We start from the raw sequence: 21,268 nt of genomic DNA on the forward strand, positions 1-21,268 counted from the left end.
GCTTGTTTGTAGTTACGACAATCGTGTACATTATCAAATACAAATTGTGATTTCTCTTTGCATATCAGTGATCATATATTGTAATAAAAATGAAAAAAATTTAATGATATTAAAAATACTGTTTTCACTGGGTACAGATTGATGATATCCTCAGTGTCTAGCAGGAGTACACTCTGAAATCTATGAAAAGCTAAGCCTCAGGGAAAAGATGGAGAAGATGATAATAACAGTGCAAAATATGTTTAAATGGCATGAACAGCAAAGAGATGCCTACTGAGAGAAAAGCTGATATGTAACCGCAGTGCATTCTACATGCTCTTTTTGTGGACTTAAGCAAAACGTTTCCCTCCTGGCATGCGTGCAGGTTGATTACAGCAGAGTTTTTATTCAGACATTGAGTTTTAGAAAAAATTATAGAAACTATTTTGATCTTGAGAATTTCAATAGCAAGAAGTATATGTATTTTGGGAGAGTGATTTTATGATTATAATTTATTTCACCATCTTTGCCCAGAAGTATTAGTCATTCTTACATCCTAATTATGAACAACTGAAAAACGGTTACTTGAGAAGTAGATATAATTAAATACACTTGTATTTCTGAGTCCCTAAGCCCTGGTTTGAATTCTCTGAATTAATGTTCGACCACATAACTCAAACCAATCACTTATAAGTGGATGCCCTAATGAATGCAATATGCTTATGGTGTATAATTGAAAGAATTCTGAATCTAGAATCAGAAAAATGGAATTCATTTTGTGACACAAGACTTCCAAATTTGCAAAAGTCTTTTAATGTCTTGGAGCTTCTGTTTCTTTAATATTGACAAAGTCATTCCTGAAACTTACAGAATTTTCATGGCAATGAAATGAAGTAGAAGTATATTAGAAAATTAGAAAACATTAGAAAATTAGATAAGTGTAACATATTAATTAGAATAAAGATGATGTACTTCCAGTCATACATGAAGTGTGAACTTAATGTTTTTCTATGTTACTGACACAGCCACTTTTTGTCTTGAGCCATAATGCATACCAGAGATGGAGATTGAATTTTAACTAATTTAGAAAAAAAATCATGCATTACCTATCAGGGGTCTTGTTGGATGACATAAGAGGTAGTGCATGTATTTTGCACGTGTTTATGAATTTGAACTCCAAAAGAGTCAAATATTGGAAAGTTAACATCTTAGCACTGTGTTAGGCAGAGTTGCATACAAAAAAGTATAATTTGAAAAATCAGAAGATTTTCTATTTTTATTTTTATATTAACCTCAATAATTCTCAATCACAACATGTTCTCTGACTGAAATGAATATAGACAATGTTTAAACTAAAATCTAATCCCCTACCCACATACATATAAAACTTTTTTAAAGAGCTAGAACATTCCTCACAATATTTTATTTTAGTTATGCTTTAGTTATTGAGGTTATCTTTTTAATGTTTTTCTTAAAGGGACAATAAAATTGTACTTGTATTATCTCATACACATGCTCAAAAAATGAAAATTATGGAAATTTCAGTCAACTATACCAGATATGACTTGTCATAGCCCTAAAATCTCTCATAAAATTTATCCTGAGCTAGCAACATGGAGATCATGTTTCAGTACCTGCAACTGATTTTAGAAGCCCATTCTCCTCTGGCTTTCAGCTTGATGACAGATATATAGAATCACATTTTTCAGGTATGGCTTTCAGAATGGAAGCAAAAGACTCAAATCCATCTTCCTAACAGGTTCACTGTTAACTGAAAATGCCTCTACATTGAGATTCAGAAGTTTCATTATTACTCCTGGCTCAACAGAAGCACTAATGCATTGTACTAGAATTTTCTCTATTACTTTTATCCAAAACAATCTCATCGTGCATTTTGGTCCAGCACCACGCCTCTGCAGTTTAAAACCGATTTACAGTTTTATATATGAGAAACAAGCAAACAAGTATTTTAATAACTGCTATCTATTGTAATGGTTGTTATTTAGATTGTTAGAGATCAAGTTATAATGGCTATAGTTTTCATTTCAAGTAATGCTGATTTTGGCATTAATGAAATTTTTCTATTTTAATTTTTTAAAAAATATTGGGTGACATTTAGATTTTGATAACAATGCATTTATCATATTTAACTCATTTTGGGAAGAAAGTGGCAGGAGACAAGAATAAATAGTTATGTTGGTAATCATAAATATTGTTTTCCAGGTATTTTTATTACCTCCTTACTCCCAGACCTAGTGTAGAATTGTTTCATCAGCTCCCTTGTATTTGGATGTAGTTAAAAGATTTGTTTTGGCCCATGGTTTGTGAGCACAGAGTGGCACATGTAATTTTCAGGCTGGATAGTGTAATTGTCAGTGTGAGACAGTCCAAAACTTTTTTTCTTTTTGCCACTATACTTTCTCTATTAAGGAAGTATGTATCAGAGTACCCAGAAGACACAAAACGACACGTAATATAACCAAGAAAGCAAACTCTGCTTTACACCAATAAGATTTTGGTATTGTTTATTATCTCAACATAACCTAGCCTGTCTCAGCTGATTAATAGTAGAATTGTTGCACTGCTATAACAAACACACTCTACAATATATAGCATTGGCTTAGAGGTTGACAATGAGCAGTAAAGGATATTTTGGTTGGAAAACAGATAATCATCTGCGTTATGCAGTTATAAAAAATATTGGGTCAGAATGCCAAATTACACATGATAACATGGAAGCCATTTAATACAGCCAGTGAACTTCTACCTTCAAGGGCAGAGACTGGAAAACAGAAAGCTAATTTTATGTATTGATTCCTATAGACTGCACCAGAAAAAAAAATTGCAAGCTTTAGATGAGTTCTCCAGAACTCAATGAAGAAAAGAAATTTCAATTTAAGAAATGTCGAGGAAATAGAAGAAATCTAGACATTATGGGACGTTTCAAATTGGGAAGACAGAACAGCTTCCAACTTGTAAAACCTTTGATAGACATCAAATAGAGGAGATAACAGTCACTTATATTGTTAAAATCTCAGCATATATTAAGGGGGACTACTATAGACAGGTTTATTCTTTTGTTAAGAGCTCTTCAGAAAACTTGCAATTAAAAATTAATTCTCTGCTTCTTTGAGATGTATATCTTTTCGCAGCCTCTTCCCAGTTTTAAAACCCAGGAATGTCTTTTTTAAAGAACCTGGAGCCATCCTTTGAAATGTATTAATCCTCTTAAGTGATATACAATTTTGATTTGTTAATTATACCTCAAAGTTGGCAAAAAAGAAAGAACTATATGGCCCCATCTCCCAGTATTTGTGGGACAAGAGGAGCCTCACTTTGGTAAGCACCAATTAGCAAACACAGAAGGCCTAATCACATGGACAAATTTCCCCACTAACATCCTCCAGAACTGTTTCACTAGCTCAAGACAGTGCTTAAAATCTCTCCTGGCTTTTGTTTCATCAGAGTCGAGTTTAATCTCTCTCCCCTACTGCAATAATCTTGAATAAAGTCTTCTTTGACTGTTTAAGTTGTCTGGCACATCTTTTCTTTGACAACTATACAGAATAACTGAAGAAAAGAATCTGAGAAATATGAGATGGAAGATAAAATTTAAATAATGAAAAAGATGTCAAGGAACACTTCAGAACTTATGCAGAAGAATTAATGGGCACTGAATTTATTTAACTTGACTTGTAGCATCAATCTTAAGAGAAAAGTGATGATACAGAAACTATTAAGAGTAACCAATCAACTCTTTGGATAGCTCTGGCTTAACCAAAATTATGGTTGGTGCATAGTCAACTACACCAGTAATTATCAAAGGCATCTGCACCATGATAAAAAGCTTTCTTTTGGAAATAGACATATTTCTTATACTCCCATAAAATTTACAAATTTAAACAACAGGAAAGTAAACAAACTCCATTCTGCAATTTCTTCATTTGTTCTAAAAAAGAATTTTTCAAGGAGAGTTCTTCTGAATGCTAGGTTTCTAGGAGATATCCTTAGCTGTCATAGGTGATTCTGATGTGAAAAAAAACTGATATCTGGACTTAATGTGCTACATGATGCTAGTATAGTAACCATGCAGCCCTGCTTACAATTTTATTATGTTTCATCCTCATATGGTAGTGCACAGTAAGACCATGTACTTGTATTTGAATCTGTTTTCATCTTCGACATGAAAGAGGGGAGACCACAAATAATGGGTGAGTGTGGAATTGCACAGAGGGGAAAATGGTAGGCTGATGACATAGATTCTCCCTCCTAAATTGCCTCCTTCACCAGCCTCTTACACCCTACTGAGAGACATACTGCAGCAAGCAATCTCTACTAGTGTAATAGAAAACTGGAGGAAACTTTTATTATAAAGAAGGAATATTTATGCATTGCAACTCGGCTCCTCCACTGTAACAGTGCTTTTTTGCAGATGTGGCAAACCCTGGATTGGATAGGTTAGAAGTTATATTGTAATGTTGTTATGTTTTTTGTAATTTTTTTCACTAACTTATTTTTCATTTCTATTATATGTTGTATGACATTGAAGTTTGTGTTTTATAAGGTATCCAACAATTCAATGTGAAATTTTCTGAAGCAAATTTATGAGATGGAAGAGAAGAATTCTAATCCTAGAATTTGGACAATTCTAATGAGGTGAATGATAGGTACATAATGAAGAATTAAAAATTACTAGTGTGTAAAATTAGGAAGAGTGAAATAGTAGAAAAAGTACAGTAAAATAAATTAAAAGGTTTCCTTTTTGAAACAATAAAATGGGGCTTCTCTGGTGGTGCAGTGGTTGAGAGTCCGCCTGCCGATGCCGGGGACGCGGGTTCGTGCCCCAGTCCAGGAAGATCCGACATGCCGCGGAGCGGCTGGGCCCGTGAGCCATGGCCGCTGAGCCTGCGCGTCCAGAGCCTGTGCTCCGCAGAAAAAACAAACCAACAAACAAACAAAAACAATAAAATGAATCAATGTGTGAATAATATGTCACATATGATGAAGAGGTTTTGTATATTAAACTGGAAAATAATAGGTCCCTTATCTGGGCTGATTAGTCAACAAATTTCACCAATATACTTTATGATGTAACATTAACGGAATCTGTAAATGATTGTGAAATTAAAGAAAATATTTTCTGCTATAAAGAGCTGACTGAAATAAGCAAAGACCAAGATATATTTAAAGTTTTCTCTTTATATCAGAAAAGAATTGTTCTAAGAGGAACTATGTTGACATTTATAGTGATGTTGCCCATCAATGGCTGTTTCCATGACAGATGCTGCCTCTATTGTAAAAAAAAAAAGAAAGAAAGAAAGAAATTAGGAAATTCTGATGCATTCAGAACAGTTTTCTTCACAGAGAAGTGTTGCTGCATAAATTCTTAGAGATAAAAAGAAAACATTCTGGAAGATGCTACAAAAATGATCATCTTCATTAAACCAAGATCTGTTTATTTGAAAGTGTTTAAAATTCTGTGTAAAAACCAAGAAAAAAACCCAATAAATTTCTTAGTACATAGAGAAATCCAGTGGCTTAACAGGAAAATCTCTCAAAAGGGTGTGTGTATATATATATATATTTTTTTTTTTTTTTTTTTTTTTTTTTTTTTTTGCTGTACGTGGGCCTCTCACTGTTGTGGCCTCTCCCGTTGCGGAGCACAGGCTCCGGATATGCAGGCTCAGCGGCCATGGCTCACGGGCCCAGCCGCTCCGCGGCATGTGGGATCTTCCCGGACCGGGGCACGAACCCGCGTCCCCTGCATCGGCAGGCGGACTCTCAACCACTGCGACACCAGGGAAGCCCTCAAAAGGGTATATTTTAACAAAATAAATGATTATGGGAGAACTTTTAAGGAAATGGTAGGCAAAAATGGAAACGTAGCATAGATGAGAAATGAACCCTTTCTAGTCTAAGCTGGGGAGTTTGGAAGGTTGTTCATTACAACAGCATAATTTAGCTCACATGGATCTAAACATGATATAACAAGAAAAAAATTAGCAAATATGGCCAGATTATGTTTCTTTTTTTAATTTTTTATTATTTTTGCCAGATTATGTTTCTAGCAGAGTAGCCCAATGGAACATTCTTTCAAACACAGGATAACGTATTATTTTAAATGACAAAAATGTTTAAAGAAAACCAGGGTCTTTACAATTAGTGACACCTATAATTGTCAAGTTTATTCTTAAGAAATGTAACAACAAAAAGGAAAGAAGATTCTCATCAATAACCTTAAAATTACTTTGAAATTTCTCATATCATTTCATTTTTTTAATGTTTTGCTTTTGAGGTAAGGAAAATGCAATGAATTACAGAATGTATGTCATATTTTGAGCTACAGAAACAGTTTCAAATAAACATATATTTAGAACCAAAAGCCAGAGTGCTATCACCTAGCACAACTACTGTTTTAGAATTTTTTCCCCCAAGTTAAAAGCTACACATCTCTTTATTGAAATTCATAGGCATGCATGAAGGAAATATTGAGCCATAGATCATAACAGAAAAAGTAGAATTACAGAGAAGAGGTGTGGTTACATTCAAACCCATCTTCATTGTTAGATATGTTACTTTCAAAAATCAAGTATTACCTCGCTGCAATTAGTTTCACAAAGCCATCATGCTTTGTAAAGCTTCGTAAGTTCTAAAATACAGCACACCATTAAAAAAAAAAAGGGTGTTTTTTGTTCATTTCTCCCTACTTACCCAATAAATTTATACCCTCCTATATTCTTGGAGGGTATAATTTTAATTAAAAAATTAAATTGCATGTGTATGTAAGAGAATTCTGGGGGTATTAAAGACTAACTATAGCCTTCATAGGTAGTGCTACATGTAAAGAGATTTAAAGGTATTCCCAACTACCCTGGTAACCTGAATAGAGACACTGCCGAGAAGATATGTCTCCAGTGCAATATATTGATAGATTGGTAACATAATGGTCACTTATTAATTTTTCTCATTGCTGCCTGTATCCAAATTTCTTTCTTTGTTTTGGGGAATGCTCCATTTCATTAAAAATGAATATTAAAAATCATATACCTTGGAAAATTGAAGAAAAGTAGGCACGGTATGGATCTTTTCACTGCAACTTCTTTGGGTGTTGGAGCATGGGAATATTATTTAGACTTGGCTAAGTGGATCCCCAACTGGGATTCTATTAAGCAAGTGAAGCAAAATGATTTTTAAAACATGGTGGTGATGGTGATATTAGATTCTCATTGATGGTATTATCACCAAATAATAATGGTGAGGTCCTGTTCAAACTTTTTTTGCTACATATCCTCTTTTGGTTCCTTCTCAGCAGTGGGACCCAGTCCAGTTAACCAATCACTCCTTTTGCTAACAACTAAGAAATTCAAACAATACAGTACATATTTAAAACGCCCTAAGAAAAACTAATGTTAGAGCTGTGTAAAACAAAAAGTAATTCAGAAAGACATAAAAGAATAGATCTGAATGTTCACACAAGCAGAATTCCTTAACCTCACCAATGGCTCTACAAAAATCCCTGATAACTAGTCTATAAAAGTGTAGTAAAAGTCTATAGTTTACTATATCACAGCTATAATTATACACTAAGTCACATCCAGTTTTTTATACACCCAGAGACCTACTGTTTAACTCCCACACAAAGACTGAAAAATCTTTAACTCCTTTCAGGATGCTAGCACATAATTCAGTTGGACTCTAGCTTGATTTTTTTTATTTTTAGTTATTTGTTATATCAGGTAGTAAATTTTAAATTACATGTTAAGATAATGCTAGCTGTTGTAACAAGCAAACTCAAAAAGTCTAATATGGTCAAATATGATAGAAGTTTTCACACATATAAATTCTAAAATGTATGTTCCTGAAACACTCCAAAGAATGATTCAGGGAGCCAGACTCTTTCTTTCTTGGAGCTCTCTCTTTTTTGACACTAAGCCAGGAGAAGGAAGAAAGAATTATAAATTACTACATGTGAAAAGCTTTTATACTTAGTCCTGGAAATAGCACAGACTCATAGTCTACTGGCCAGATTTCAGTCATATGAAAATATCTAACTGCAAGCAAGCTGGGAAGTATAGTTCAGCTGTGTTCCCAGAAAGAAGGGAAAATTGGTTTGATGAAGAGCCTGCCATTATATATCACATGATAATTCTATTTCAATCAATTATTCACCCTACAGTCAGAATGAGCATCGTAAAAATGCAAATCCACACATGTAACTCTCTAAACTTAGAATCTTTACTGTCATTTCATTGTCTTCCACATAACTAAACTCAATAACATTATACAGGAACCCCTTTAAGGTCAAGAATCTTCTAAGTTCTTTAAACTCATTTCCTCTGCACACCAAACTCCAGGCATACTAAAGTGATGGATTAATCCACAAATATGCAGTCTACATCCTCAAATCTGGCCTCTTGCATATGCTATTAGTTCTGTCTGAAGTGCCTTTACCCTTTATTCAACTAAAACTCCCATTTGTTCTTCATATAGTAATTTAGAATCATTTAATATAGCAAAAATGTATAGATTACATGCCCTTCCTATGTGCTCCCATACAGTTTATGTTTACAATGTATCACACAACTCCCAGTGTAATGAGACAGAGATAATTACTTTTAGAGTGTACCCCAGCTCTCTCTTCTTCCTGTCCACTAAAGAAGATTCTGGGTTTATGTCTTCACTTACTTTCCCTTTCTCCTCTTTAGAATTTCACCAACCAAGAATGGGTCTACAGACTTTCGAGAATAACATCAGAAATTGAAAATATGCCAGTTAGGGAGATTGTCTCAAGAATATCAGAGAGAAAGAAACATAATTTCGTTACCCAAATACTAGTAGATGATAGATAAAAGATGTGCCATGTAATGATAACAGCAAATTTGGAAAGGTAGGGAGGATATGGTGGAGAGATGGCATTTGTGAACCAAATGAATGAGGCATGAGAAACCTTAAAAAGATTCTGGTGTTAGAAAAGAAGAGATTGTTGTTACCTGTGTTCTTGGAGGTTTCTTCAAAGGTAGGAAGGGAAGTAAATATCAGAATTTATGTTAATATTATGCTCCTTTGGAAGGGAAACCCCTCTGCAACTTATCTACACGGGTCATGACTTCATTTGAGTTGAACTTGTTAACTTGTCTTTCCCATTAGACTCCTGGGTAGTTGAATTTGAGTGCGGTGTCTACTTGAAACTCATAAAGCTTCACTCAGATTCAAAATAACAGCCTTCTAAGGAAAGCTAATATCATAGATAAAAGAAGAATACAAATATAAACACAGTAGACTTAAAGCTAGGTAGAGATAGAACTACACATACAAAGAAAAATATACACATGGCTTATGTGGGAAGCTTGTATTCCCCTCTCCCCATTTTCACAGAGGAGAGAGGTATTGCACCGTTTCTCCAGAAGGGAGTATTGGAAGAATAGTGTAGTATTCTACTGGAATACTATTGGAAGAAGAATAGAATAGTATTGGAAGAATGCCTCCAGTCTGGTCCCCTCTGCTCATGGCTTGCTCTTTGCCACAGAAAGATTGCCACATAATTGTCAAAGCTGACACAAGGTTCAGCTTGCTTAACTCAACCATGTTTCAATACTCTGAGAAATCTCTCTGCAAGTGATATGGTTTTCTTTCTGCCCTTATTCTCCATGAAGTAAACACTGGGAAAGTTTCAGGAAAAAATTCTAAAATACCCTGCTGCTTATCCTGGGGGCATTAAGAAGAAAGAATAGAAAACTTATTTTTCTTTGGATTCAAGCAATCTTCTCTTATCTAGCTTTAAGTGTAATATAGCTAATTTTTTTTTTTTTTTTTTTTTTTTGCGGTATGCGGGCCTCTCACTGCTGTGGCCTCTCCTGTTGCGGAGCACAGGCTCCGGACGCGCAGGCTCAGCAGCCATGACTCACGGGCCTAGCCGCTCTGCGGCATGGGGGATCTTCCCGGACCGAGGCACGAACCCGTGTCCCCTGCACCGGCAGGCGGACTCTCAATCACTACGCCACTAGGGAAGCCCTAATATAACTAATTTGAAAGTATGTTTTTTCATTTTGATTAGAAATGGCGAGGTGCCATTTATGATAATTATCATCCTCAAACGTCCCTGCCCGCCCCCACAATATTATAAGTACAAAGCCAGAGTTTTAAATTATTAATTTATAATTGGGGAGGGACTTTCTACTTTGATCTGATTCTAAAGTTCTCCCCATTTCCAAATGATATTGAGTTAATTTTATAATATATTTCTAGTTGCTTAAGATCTTTCATCTAAGTAACTCAAAATTTGTGTGTAGAAAAAGTCTCTTCTTAATGCTGGGCTGATACGTTGGACATGGCCTACTAGACTGAGGGAACAATGTGGCTGAATTGTAATTCTCGTTCTTGCGGGTAAAGTTCCTCTCCTTCATATTAATAGAATCTCTAGTAACAACTCTTATTTGCAATGTTTTGTAGTAATAGATTATAACATAGATTATACTATGTTAATTATTGTATGATTAATCTATGTAACAGATTATACTGTGTTAATTGTAGTCCCTAGCAATTTTGTGCATATGATAGTGAAGAATAAATGTTTTAAAAAATAATTAGCATGACAGATTCAGTGTATAAAAGAAGATAGCTGTTTTCCCTTCCTTCCTTGGAGACAACCACACCCCAAATCTAAAGAAGTTAAAGCATTAAAAATAGATCTTTCATCTCATGTATCATATAGAATGAGAAATATGTTCAGCAACTCCTCACTTCTTTCCAATTTCTGATTTTTCTATCTAAGAATTGGAACAATATCTAGCGTGTGAATTGAAATAAAATTGAAAAAGAAACAAGTGCTTTCTCTTCCTATACTGAGGCTCACTTTTTTATATATATAATATAATCTATGTGATTTGCCCTAAACCCAAATTCAATATTCAAAAACTCAAGATTTATTGAGACAACTTACTAAATAGTTATGATGATTAGCTAAAAAAGAAATTAGAGATATAACAACAATTATTAATGTTAACTATTGACTTGTCCGAAAAGCATTATGAAAAAATTACTACTTTGGCTTTAATCTGAGACTATAATGATGAAATTATTTGATACTATTAGCTAATAAAAACAGAATTTCATATGTCTTTTTTTGTCAATAACCTCTCCAACATGAGATATTTACAAATATTCCAAAATTGCTTATATTCCTAATACCCTTTAATATGGATATGTTATATATGTGTCATACAATTATATAATATAATATAATATTGATTTTCTATTACGTACATGTCTGGTGAAAGTTACATAGTGCCTCAATCTAGCTGTTTCCCCTCATTATAATAAAATTTAAGAAAGCATATGTTGGAGTAACTACCTTTTTTAATTGGCTGTAGTCTAACTTATTTCATTTGTTAAATAAATTATTTGTACATATATTATTATAGTATGCAACATTACCATAAATTTAGCTAAAAGGATCATGGTATTTCATTAATGGTATGTGAAATGTATTTTGTAGAGAATTTAATAATATATGCCATCCTACCCAAGTGCAGTACACTTTTAAAAACGAGAACTACAAATTTTTAATCAATATCAAAGGGAAAACAGCACCAGTGGTATTAGAATCGTGAAATACTCAATAAAATCCAAAGGTTAATTTTAAAATAAAGATAAAATGAAAGTACCCTCTATTATTTAACTGTGATAACACTGCTAATGTAGAATGAAGCTGTTAACACAAAGTTGAACACACCCTAGACTGATATTTGTTAGGAAATGAATAATGTAAAACACGAGAAAGTTTAAAGCTGCTTAATATTTTTAATATAATCTCCCATATATAAGAGCTACACCCAATATTTGAGAGGAAAGGTAAGATTCTGGATTATGTCCAGGCTTTGGACACAGACAAACCTGAGATTGAATGCTGGCTGTGCCATGTCACTTAGTTTTCAATTAACTCAACAAATATTTCCCAACCAGCTGCTATAGATCATAAACCTATAATAGATGTCAGTGAAATAATTGTGACCAAACCCAAGGAAAGTTTGTGATTTATGCTCTCTAAATATCATTTCCTCATAACTATACTAATTATAGTAATTAAAATAAAATACTATAATATTGAATACTTTAGTGTAAAATAATAAAAATAGCTATAGTTTTCCATGACTACTCTATTGACATGTACAAAATTTTGCAAGTAAAAATAATGCTTCAGAAGAGGATTTCACACATCCTAGATATCAAACACTTGCACAGAGTCAAAGATAGATCATAAGAACACTGTGACAGCATCAGTTAACACACTGTTAAAAATGAGCAGTTGAAAGGGGATTGTGGTAAAAAGAATTAATTTGATTTGACAGTGATTTGACAGGTAGCAGAAAAAATACTGGCTTGCAATGTGTGTGAATGCACATATATATATATATATATATATATATATATACACACATATATATACACATATATATTGTATGTATGTGTAACTGTGTATACACACATGTATACACATTGTATATAGATATAGAACAATTTTACTCCGTTTCTTTTGTTTGGCATGTGCATATTTGTTATGCATGCAAAGTCAGTAGATAATACCATCCCTAAATCTCAGAGAAGTTAAGAAGTTTGACCAAGACTACCCAATACACATCTAGTAAATTGCAGAGCCAGTAGTTGAACCTAAATCTAATCTGACTTAAAGGTCTTTGACATTTTCTACTATGCCACTCAAAACACTAATGAGAATTTTGGCATTGTTTGACTTTCATAAACTTGCTATCACATGGATTCCACATTTTGGGATGGGCTCAAATGGCTGTAAATAAAGTAATCAACTGGGAATTAGGAGGAGGCTATAAGCAAAAGAGCAAATTGGAAAGAGGGTGTTGTGAATAACTTTATTTAGTTAACTCTTTTCTTCTACTGCCAAACACTCCTATCACCAAGGAACTGTGCCACTAGAAGCCTGCCAAAATTTTCTCCATCTTACCTTTTGCATATATCTCTGAGATGCTTATTACATCATATTTGCCTTTTCAAGATGCTCTTTAAAATTCATGTTAAGCAGATATCAACTGTGTGAGTTGTTTTTGAGGAGGGAAACTGGTAAAAGACATTTTAATTCATTCAACAGATAAGAATCTAGTATGTGCAAAGCACTGCAGTGCAACAGAGAACCATAGTCCAGAATGTAAAGTGTGTGGGATGTTAGATATTAAACAAGAAATTAAAAATGAAGAACAATGTTATCTTCTTATAGAGGAGCCAATTACCTCATTTCTTGGTCCTCAACCCACATCTCTGAGGCCATCAGCCCACAGATTCTAATCAAAAACATTTTCAGAAACCTTTTTTTTTTTTTACAAAGAGAAGGCAAGAAAGAAACAGTACAAAATGTTAAACCTGGTTGCTATTAAATGCCAAAAATATGGATATAGTTCCACTAACTTTCTATATTTCCAAATATTGTTTTATAAGTATTATTTTTGCAATGGAAAAAAATAGTAAACCTGTCATTATATTTTGCATTTACTGGTAATGAGAAAAAAATTCAGAGGCAACAAATTGTTCTATTGTGCTCTGCTAGCATCTGCTACTTTTGCAAGAAAATTGCTGCACATTCTAGTCTTGTCTATTAATAAACAATATGTGCCATGAACAGAGAGATTTAATCTAGACTAGGTGGAAAGGATTCCCAGAATAAAGAGAAAAGGTAATTAATAAGGGAGGACCATGGTGGAGGAAAGGAAGTCTTCAGACAAAAATAAAATATATGCGTGTTCAAAGGCCCCATGCAAGGAGGAAGCATGGCTCTATTTAGGATCAATTCTCTGAGCCAGAAACACTGAGAATGAACATAAGTGTATGCACTTGCAGGAAAAGAAATAAGCTAGATTGTTCAGGGCCTTGAAGCCATGGTAAAGATTTGCTCTTAGAAGCAAAGGAAACGATTTAAGGGATTAAAATTGTATTAATATACTTTGGTTTTTAAAACACTACTCTGGAAAATAGTTTGGAGAAATTCATGGTGGATGTGTTGGGATGGGATGCTTCTTCACTCTTTAGAGGTAAAATCATTTTGTGAGGTTTGAATTAAAGCAGTGAACATGGAAAAGGCTATGTGTATTTAAAATACGTATAGAAGGTATTATTGATAGGACAAGTTCATGGATTACGTAGAAAACAAGAAGGCAGTGTTGAGGGTGAGTCCTAGGTTTCTGCCTAAGATAACAGAATGAGAAGGCTATGATCTGACTTGGGAGTATGTTTAAAGTATCATGGGTTTGTATTTAGACATATCTGAGACCCCTGAGACAGAGTTTCAAATTTAGTTCCAGGGAGCAAACAATGAGATGGTGATTAGTATATAGATTTATGCCTGGGATGCACTGGGAATCGTAACCTTTAGAAAGGTAGAAAGCAGGATTAGATACAAAGGAAAATTGGCCCGTGGCAGTGCAATCTAATGAAGGCTTCAGAACACACGATAGGGAACTTGAAGCTGGGATAAATCTTCAGAGTTTCCCTGTGATAAGGGGCAGTAAAAGGTCTTTATATCATTTCCACAGTCTTCCATGGCACTCTGTCATTTTACCTCAGAGTTGGCCATTTTTTCCTCTGTTTCTACAGGCTATCTTGTGCAGCATGTTTGTGCCACCTCCCAAGATTCTTGCCATTGCATTAAATCTTGAATCCTAGGGAGTGCTCCCACATTAATAAATCCTTCCTTAACAACCTTCTGTCCTGTTCTCATTTGATCTCACATCCTCAGACCCTAGTCCCATAGGTACTCACTGGGCCCTTCCTGGTACATGTTGTTTAGGTACTATAACTCTTTTGGTATATAGTCCTCTTTCTTCTCTTTTGGGTTTAGTATGCCCTTGGATGGTTTATGACACCCACATGGTCTTAGTTATTGGAAGTCACTGCATCATATTCAAGCAAGGGGTGAGTGTACTGCTAGTCTTTCAGAGGGAAGAGCAGACATCTTCCTCTGGATCAGAGGGTTCAGGGGAATTTGGGAATTCAGGATTTTCAGATGCATCAACCTAGATATTCTCATCCCATATGTCAGGGTCACAGTTTTTCCGTTCTAGGGCCCTAATTATGGCATAGCAACCTAGCATTAGTTACAACTTTAACTTTCTTTGAATTTCTTTGTATTTTTGGATATGGTTAAGTCCCAAGCTTTGTTTTCAGCTTTCTTTACCTTCAGGCTGTAAGAGATGATAGCCTCTTTACAAGCTACCAAGGAGGCCTTCTGCCTTCACACTTGGTTTTTAATTGCTGATTAATCACTCTCATGCTTTATCTTTTTCCAAAGCCTCAGATATCAGTCAAACTAAGTAACAAACACCAAATTCTTCTCCCTCTTAAGTATTATTGCTTTGATATTTTACAGACACTTGCTACATCAAGCAGCTAGTGGCTTCTCCTCCAACAGAACATCATCCTAGTTCATCAGTAGGGAATGTTTTAGAAATTGCTCCCATTTCGTGCCAGAGACTAAGCTTGCCCAAGCCAGTAACTGTATCTTCACTGCCAGCTGGGTAAGGTGGGATGTACCTTCAGCATCTGATCTTAGTATCTGTTTTGTTGGGCCACACCTGGTACCAATTGCCACAGATCGTGCTTCACTGGAAGCAAGCTCTGAGATGTAGGACCATCACCGGAAGATAAACGAAAGAAGCAGAATTGGGCAGAGAGAAAAGTTGCCTTGGGATGTAGTCTCAGCAGAAAATCTCAGCCAACTCCTCTGATGCTGGATAGACTTTCACAGTTATCCCCATATAGGGTGAGAGTGCTGGGCCTTTACGCCCTCATTCAACAAGTGATTTCACGTGAGCTACCCTGGGTGGAGGGAATGGCCTTGGGAGTGATGACTCATTTCAGCTGAATCAATTCTTGAAAGGACTGACACCTGAGGGTTGTTTGCCGCTAGGCTTCCTGGGAGCTAGGTAAATAAGTCTCTCCTTCCTGACGAGGTATCTGGCGTGCCGTTTCCAGCAGCTAAGCCGAGTGGGACACGACAACGGGCTATTTGTATTTGGAATATCAGGAGGAGGACCTGTCCTGGAGGTCAGTGTAAATGAATTATCTGTGTACATATGATCAGTAAAGCTATGACCTGGTTACAACTATTTCGGGAAGGGGTATACTCTGAGAAAGAAAGGGTCTCACACTAGGACTCAGGGAATCCCAACATATCGAGGAGGACATTTTGCAAAGGAGAGCAAGAGGGAGATTCAAGAGGGAAGTTTAAAATTATTCTACTTGAATTCAGATTTTTCTTTTGAATATTAGATCTCCATTTCCTTGATACTATTTTTGTTCTTGAATTATGTGGGTGGGAACTTTAATGTGGGGGTCATGGAACTTTAGGAACAGAAAAATAAAAGAAAGGAATGCTGTATTTACCTCAGAGGGGAGTAAGGTTTCATTTGAAAGAACGTAAGTTTAAAAGGTAGAATGATCCCATAAATAGAGGATTAGTGTAGTGCCTTTCAGTGACTTGGGTCTAGAATGAGTCCAGAAGATCTTAATCTGAACAGGTAAGAAAAGCAACAACAACAAAAAAGGAGGATTAATATTAATATGAAATGGTTTATATTGTTGCTTGAAATAAACATTCTTAAAATTATGTATGACTACAACCCTGACAAACTCATTTTGAATCTTTTCCCAGTATATTTAGAACAGATGGATTCAGGTCTTAGGGAATTCAGAAAGAACTAGAATCACTGTTGCTTCTTCAAACTTCAGTGAAAATACGAACGAATTACATTTTAAAGAAAATGAATGTATTCTTATTTCAAAACCTAATGTAGCTAGTTTTAGAATTATGGGAGGGATATGTTTACCAGATGGATGGGATAAAGTTTTTGTTTGTTTGTTTGTTTGTTTTTGCGGTACACGGGCCTCTCACTGTTGTGGCCTCTCCCGTTGCGGAGTACAGGCTCCGGACGCGCAGGCTCTGCAGCCATGGCTCACGGGCCCAGCCGCTCCGCGGCATGTGGGATCTTCCCGGACAGGGGCACAAACCCCACCCCCGTGCCCCGTGCCTCAGCAGGCGGACTCTCAACCACTGCGCCACCAGAGAAGCGCACAAACTGCTGTTTTTTTTTTTCGGTACGCGGGCCTCTCTCACTGTTGTGGCCTCTCCCGTTGCGGAGCACAGGCTCCAGACGCGCAGGCTCAGCGGCCATGGCTCACGGGGCCAGCCGTTCCGCGGCATGTGGGATCTTCCCAGGTCGGAGCACGAACCCATGTGCCCTGCGTTGGCAGGCAGACTCTCAACCACTGCGCCACCAGAGAAGCCCCGGGATAGAGTTTTGATGGTAAATGTAGAGGATTTTTTGCGTTATTTGCTGTCTATGTCATATCTTACATATAGTATCTTAGATAAAGAATTTTTGAACTTTAATTTTGATACATATCTTTTATATATAAATATGACTTTTAACTTTTTATTTAGAGATAATTGTAGTTTAACATGCAGGGTTTTTTTGTTTTTTTTTGGTTTTGTTTGGGTTTTTTTGCGGTACGCGGGTCTCTCACTGTTGTGGCCTCTCCCGTTGTGGAGCACAGGCTCTGGACGCACAGGCTCAATGGCCATGGCTCACGGGCCCAGCCGCTCCGCGGCATGTGGGATCCTCCCGGACCGGGGCACGAACCCGTGTCCCCTGCATCGGCAGGCGGACTCTCAACCACTGCGTCACCAGGGAAGCCCTAACATGCAGTTTTATAAAATAATAGAGCTGCTATACTTTTTACCCAATTTTTCTCAATTGTAATCTATTACATAGCTATAGTACAATAGCACAATTAGGAAATTGACATCAATACAACCCACTCACCTTATTCAGATTTCACCAGTATCACTTGCACTTGTGTGTGTGTCTGTGCGTGAGTGCATGTGCTTGTGCATGCATGCATACATTTCGTTCTATGCAATTTTATAATGTTTTTTAACATGAAACTGTATTTATACAAGTATGTATAAATGGAATTTGTATCTTGACCTTTGAAGTTCAGTTGAATATATTTCTTTTTGAAAAAAAACTGTAAATTTGATGTAATCCTATGATTATAAAATTTATAGAGGACATATCTAGGAAAAAGGGAAAATATCAATTTATGATATGTAGAGATATTGTTCCAGGATGACTCTCTTCAACTTTTTATGAGACAGCTATGCAAAATAATTAATGCCTATATTTTAGTATCATTTTAACTTTTATTATTTTACTAATTGCTAGTAGGGAAAGATGCCCTGATATTTTAGCTTTCCAAGTCTTATATCACTGTTTAGATGAGGAGAATGTATAAATCCATTCTAGATAGTTTAAATAGGAATCTTATTTTGTTTTCTCAGGACACAGTTCTCACTACAAATTCTGAAGGACAGAAATAAACTACCTACTTATGTGTGTATATGTATACGTGTAAGTGTATATGTATACGTGTAAGTATATACAACACATACGTGTATACATTCATATGCACGTGTACATACATGCACACAATCGTTAATTAACAATTGTTAATAAATAACTTTGTTAATTAATAAAACGATAAATTGTTCTATTTCAAATGAAAGTCACTGTATATATGTGAGTACAGTGCATAATTTTCTGCTGAGAGTCCAAAATATATATGTGAGGACATAGATCTCCTCAAGAATTAATGATCTAATGTGATAATAATAGGACACATGCTGAGGCTCATTACTTAGATTCTAGTTAACTACCTTCAAGTTACCAAAATATTTCATACGTATTTCACAATACATTCTCCTTTCTTTTTTCATATATGACCAGTACTTTTCTTGTACTTAATTCCTTGGACAAAGAAGTTTCTTAGACCAAAGTGAGTCTTGTATATTTTAAATCAACAAAAATATGGAACTTCAATTATCGAGAGCTTAGTCTGTATTTAGAGACTTAAATCAAAACATTTCACCATCTTACTATTTTCTAAACCATAAGTAAAAACCAAATATACTTTTGTGCATATCTTGCTTACCATCTAAAATTATAAGGCAAGAAGTAGAGAACAATAATATTGTTTCTAGTGAGTGTTTTCAGGACTTAAAAATTAAATGAACTATAGAGTGACCATAAATTAATAATACTAGTCTAAATTCTTCTGAATTCGTAAGTAAAGTTAAAATTTTTTAAAAATAAAATGCTTAACTGCATTTGATCTAAAATTCTCTTTATTTGATACATTTGGAAAATATTTATAGTATTTTGTGTTCAGTATGTCTAATAGTGTTGCATAATTTTGACATCGTAAACAGTTTCTTGTATCTTTGAGATGAGTAGGAAAAGGAAAACGTTCAGGAGGTTATTATTTTACCTTTCTTTTCAAACTGGTGTAGATAAACATTATTGTCAGCAGAAATCCAAAAACATTTTATGTATTGAGAATTTTCATATAGTATCTGGATATCACCATAAGGAGATTGTACATAACTTTAAATTATTTCCCATCTTATATAACTTTGCACATTGCTTAAAATATCTAATAGTATATTTTTAATGTAGTCCATAAAATTGTTTAATAAATAGATGAATGGTTAGATTGATAAACATTTGTATCAGTCTAATGGCTACCATTCATATTTATGCAATCTCTTTTCCCATATATTTGAACTCTGTTATATGTCAGTGAAGAAAAACCTTATGCAGAACTACAGCTTCATAACAACTAAATATATTGAATGTGTTTTTCTGCATTATTGGCGTTATACTTGTTTATACACTGTTAGTAGTTATGTGTTGCTTACAGAGGAGTTTATATAGGATATAAATACAGATTTCATTCAAAATTCATGGGGAAAAGCCATATGATTCAAAAGGAAAAGCAATCTAGACATTACTGAGTTATGAAGATGCTTTACAAATAAGATTCTAAAAATACCCACAAAAATATAATATAAATCAGAAGAACAATCTTATTTACTATTACTTAAATTATTTTTCATAATGCTGATAAAATGTTTGCTGAGTTTTAATTAACTTACTGGAGTAAAAATGTTCTCTTAAAAAAAAAAACATGTAACAGGACTGAGTCTCTTGTCCTACTGATTTTTGCAAAGGAGTGAATACTTTTGCTACTGCTGGGCTGAAGCTAAAAGTAGATCTGAAAATGGTATAAAATTCCACTGTTCATTTGAATGAAGTCTGAGTTTTAATTTTAATAACTGCAAGTTGAGAAAAAGGAATACTATTAAATAAATCATGATGTTATTAGTTTTTTGTTTAATTTATATGTTCTCATATTCTTGCTGATTAACTGAGGAGTAATAGCTGTCAGGAAAAAAGTATAAAACTGTGCAAAGGGCTTCCCTGGTGGCGCAGTGGTTGAGAGTCTGCCTGCCGACGCAGGGGACGCGGGTTCGTGCTCCGGACTGGGAGGATCCCACATGCCGCGGAGTGGCTGGGCCTGTGGGCCATGGCTGCTGGGCCTGCACGTCCGGAGCCTGTGCTCCGCGGCGGGAGAGGCCACAGCAGTGAGAGGCTCGCGTACCGCAAAAAAAAAAAAAAAAAAAAAAAAAAAAAACAAAAAACTGAGGACAAACTAAATGTGTTTAACTGTTCGAACTATGGTGAATTCATATTAGCATGTTTTATTTTGACAGATATAGAAATGCTTCCATAAACAGTATAGCATTGCTTATAATTTAATTCTTATGAGAACTGCATGAATATGTAATACTGGAAACTATATTTTTCCTTTTCACTATTAATTGTACCAGCCAGTTCTCTTTCACTGTTGGTTTCTTTTTTCTTTTTTTTTGGAGGTGGGAGGTTGAAGGGGGAAGATTCCCAATACTCAAGCAACTTACTTAAAATTATTTAAATTTAATAGAGTCTTAAATGGAAATATATTTCCTAGATGAAGCAAGCAAGGATGAAAACAGCCTGAGACCTTGGGCTTCTTGAGGGCTGAAAACATAAATATCTTACATAGTTACATGATAACTTATATCAGTCATGGTACATGAGATACTGTTGATGTTTAATAAATATTTATATAATTGAATTTTAAGAGTTCAGGAAACAGAAGTGTGAAATTAACATTTGTGTATAGCATAATCTGACCTGAACAAAAACATTGTCACCAAAAGATAATGAATCTACAATCTTGGTAGTATATTTTCTGCCTAACTCAAAAATTCTTTAGTGCTCTGACTGATACAACCATCAGTAACAGCAAATTGTCCTTTGTAATCTATAAAGATAAGATCTGTCATAATCAGTATATTTATACGACTTTAAAGAAATGAAAGAATTGC

Source organism: Pseudorca crassidens, chromosome 7 (genome assembly GCF_039906515.1).
Source record: "Pseudorca crassidens isolate mPseCra1 chromosome 7, mPseCra1.hap1, whole genome shotgun sequence".
In the NCBI taxonomy this organism is placed as follows: Eukaryota; Metazoa; Chordata; class Mammalia; order Artiodactyla; family Delphinidae; genus Pseudorca; species Pseudorca crassidens.